Below are 4,147 nucleotides of genomic sequence, written 5' to 3'. Positions count from 1 at the left end.
CCCCCTTTCGCTCCTTCTTCCTTTTCGCTCAGACCCGTCCTTCTCTCGTCTCGACTCTCCCCCTCTGACGTCCTCTCTGACGTCCTCTCTGGCCTCCCCACACTGGCCATCTTCACTACCGCACCCATATTCGTAGCAGCACACGACCGTGAAGCCGAGAAGCAGCGGTGATTGCTGGACAGAAGCTGAAATATGCCCTTATTTCGGACGGGCCGCTTCCCTGTATTTACGATGGCACAATGGGCCCATCTTTCATCCGCGGCTCCCGTACCGACGTTTCATCCCCCGCAACCCGTCGCCCGTGGCTACTGTTCTTGCGGGGACACTTTTCGTAATGCGCATAATTTGTCCTCGCTATCGTTCAAATTTGCGAAAAGGGATTCGTCACGGTTGGCGCGCACGTAAGACCGCCTCTTACGTGATACCGCGTAATCAATTTGGGAGGACGTCGTGTAAGCTCCGACCTTTACTGTTGGATACTTTCGATACTTATCCGCGTGACATCTCGTGTCCGAGAGCCACTTTCATCATGCAAAGTAATTGGTTGCGAATCTATCCAACGAATAGGATCTAAAATCTTACGTAACAGCGATAAGCGCTACAAGTAAGGAATTGTTTTCTTTTTGTCGTTGTTCACAATTCAATGCGTTATCCGGGGAAATTTTTTGCAAAAATTACTCTTCTCTCGGAGATCGGCCCGTTTGAATCTCTCCAACAAATCTCAGCGTCGTCCGGCAAAATAATTCCGTCGCAAGAAGTACGTTGTTGAAAGTACACGAGCGTTGACGATGCGTTTTCCGTCGCGATGACGCTGCATCGGCCGACACGAACGCACGTAATCGCGCCGGGAAGTCGTGGGTACGGCAAACAAGACGATAAACCGAATAAACGGCTGTCCGAACTTAATTAAGGAGTGGCGGCTGCATCCACGCGAATCGCGCCGTCATTTCTTCGCCGGGCTTTATCGAGAGTGCTTATCTATCGGCGGCGCGATAAGATAAGACGAGCTACCCGAGGAGAGTTAGGATAGTCATCTCTTGGACGAGCACCAAACTTCTGCAATCCCACGTCTCACGCGGGGGTGGGCGAACCGTTCGTAGCGATGGGGCGAAATCGATATCATCTCTTTCTCTCTCTCTCTCTCTCTTTCCCTTTCTCGCGCTACTCGATCACATAAAATTCACGTATACTTTACACCATTATTCCACGACGGTTTATACATTATATCTCTATAATTTTGACACGATCTTCTGAACTTGCTCCTGTGAAAGCAAACTTTTGCCTTATAAATATTCCCCTATAAACTATATACGCACACGCGTCATCAAGTTTATCGCACTGTAATCCGAAATTCGCCTATCGAAGGATGATATTCGCTTGAATATTCGGTCAGAATTGTGACGTATTTCCCTGGCGCGCGCGCGCGCGCGAGAGAGTATCGAGTCCATCGCTAGCCATATGTGGCCACCTCGTCCACCGCTATAGAGTAGTAACTCTTCTACTTTCCCTGCTCCTCTCTCAAGCTTCAAGTCGTTTCTCTGTCCACCCTGTCTGGCCCCCGACCCCTCGGCCGAGACTCTCTCTTGCTATTTCTCTTTCTTCGCTCTCTTGCCTCGTCTACCGTCCGAAACGGGTGAAAATAGACGCTAGAAGGGCGGCGGAGATGGAAGGTCAAATTGAGTGTGCCCGTGTCCGGGAACAAGATCGAAACTAAAATAAAAGAATCATGCTGGCTGGGGCGCAGCGACGACGAAACTATCCGCTCGCGCGACGCCGGCGAGTATATTTTGTCCGAATCGCGAAGTAGACCGGAGAAACGCGGGAGCCCCTCGCATACCTCCGGAATCATTCAAAACCTGACTCGTAAGCCTCGCCTCGGGACGGCCGATTTTTATTCAGCAACGTCCCCGAGATTTCATTGCTCGCCTGACTTATCATAGTGCTTTTGTTTCGGATATTCGTGTCCGCGAATAAGAATTCCCGCCGGTAAATTTGACGGCGTTAACGGTAGAAAAAACTTAATTCCGAGATAACGCAGCCCAACACGCCTAACTTGCGAATACAGAACATTCTTCTCTTTTGTTCGAATTTCTTTCATTAAAATCACGGAAATTGACGCGTGATTTCGATACGTCTTTCGCCGATAAACGATGCAAAATTTGATATTTTCGAGGATAGAATCGTGTTTTTTCTTTTTAAGCGTGATATACTAACATGAAATTATACGAAATTATACGACCGCCGTCAAAATTGGTTTGACGAATCCGCGAAGGACAATAACTTTTCGACGGAGGTAAGCAAGGGACATCGATCAGATGTGATCACGGTGGAATTAGCCGTCCCTTGCAGGATTCTAGAATTCTATCGCCCTCTTCCGCTTCTGTGCTGTCGTTGCCGAACTACCCCCTCCCCCTACTTCCATTCCTTTGCGCTCGACGAGACGTTCGTAGACGGTCAAGAATCACCCTGTTACTGTCGGATATACAATAAACGATAGAGGGAGCAAGGAAAAATAATTACTTAACAGAATCAGCAAATAGTATTAGTTCTTGTGCGGGTTTATACATCCGGAAGTATCGTGTAACTTTTGTAACAAATTGAAATCATTGTTTCGCTCGTACTTTTCCTTATTGTTACAAAATCACTTCTCCCCATCCTCGACGTAACTTGCTCTTATCCACCGCTCCGTGTCTTTAGAAACTACCCTCTTGTTATTTTCGTGCAAATTACCTTCCCCGCCGCCGCCGCCGCTGCTGCTTGCTCCGAGAAAGTAACGCGGCTTCGAGCAAAAATATTCCTATCTCGTTTTATATTCGTATCTTATTCGAGTACAGTATATTCCCCGATTTGTCCAGCGTTATTTGTTTTTTTTTTTTTTGAAACTCGAGGAGACGTACATATCCGAGAAAGAACACAAATTGCGAGATACATACCGCGCGTACAAATAGAACGTGTTCGCGTTTCAGGCGTGTACTATCTAATAAATAAATAAATCTATCCGACTGTCACGTCGCGCTCTCCAAGGTAATCGATTTTCAGACACTCGACGTTCAAACACGTGTCTCTAACCTCAGACGCTTCCGTCTACGTCGAACGCGCGTAACATCCGTCACTCGGCGGGCAAATGTGAAAATAGAAAGGGTCCCCGTCGCACGGGGGTTCGCGGGGACGCGTCTCCGTCGGCATGAAATATGGATGGCCCGCGCGTCTCTCTCTCTCTCTCTCTCTCTCTCTCTCTCTCTCTCTCTCTCTCTTGGCTTGGCCCGGCGCCACAAAGAAAGCGTCACGGCAAATTAATCGGGCGACGACGAGCACGCGAGATGTGTGATTTAATAAAAAAGCCACCCCCTCGCGCACACACACACACACACATACGAGGGTGGATGAAGCGGACGCGACGATACGACCCCTGGCGGCGTAATAAGTTTAGTTTCTACGACGAAGGGTCATAAAACGCATAGCGCATAGCGCAGCATGCGGTCTTGTATCGCGACGCGCTCGAATCTCAGATATCGGGAAGAAATATGATGAACTTTCACCGTGTGTCACACTCCGGTAGACGCCGAGACACGCGCTGAATCGTACGCGCTGAAACTCAATACGAAGCGACGAAACGTCGAAGGATACCGACGGCAGTGGGGCGAAGAAGAAACATCTCACGGGATTTAACGGTAACCGAATAAATATTCGCTACGTAACGAAGCACGCTATATTAAGGAACGTAACTGAAACCAGCACGGTTTCGTCGGCCTGGTACGCAAAGTCGGACAAATGCGACCTTTTGTCAAGCGTCGGTAGTATCTCACTCTGGTCGTTATGCTATCCGCCTCTCTGATATACGCTTGCAGTGTCGCGAACGTACAGCGTATGCGTGCGCCAACACTGGCGACTAATAAAAGCGCGACGAAAAGGCACACTTTCTCGCTCGCTTCGTATGTCATATCAACACGCGATCGTCGCCCGTCACGTGCCGGCCGCTGTTAATTTTTTTACACTCTCTCTCTCTCTCTCTCTCTGTCTTTATCTCCCTTTTTTTCTTTTACTCTTACTGAAATTCGCGCCGCTATAATTAACCGTCTCGTTGATGGTTAGCGCGCATCAACAACCGATGTATCATATTTAAGACTTCACCCGGATTCTTAGCATT

Source organism: Dinoponera quadriceps, unplaced genomic scaffold (assembly GCF_001313825.1).
Source record: "Dinoponera quadriceps isolate SergipeBrazil2010 unplaced genomic scaffold, ASM131382v1 scaffold3, whole genome shotgun sequence".
NCBI classification, from domain to species: domain Eukaryota; kingdom Metazoa; phylum Arthropoda; class Insecta; order Hymenoptera; family Formicidae; genus Dinoponera; species Dinoponera quadriceps.
This window is presented reverse-complemented; position numbering follows the sequence as displayed.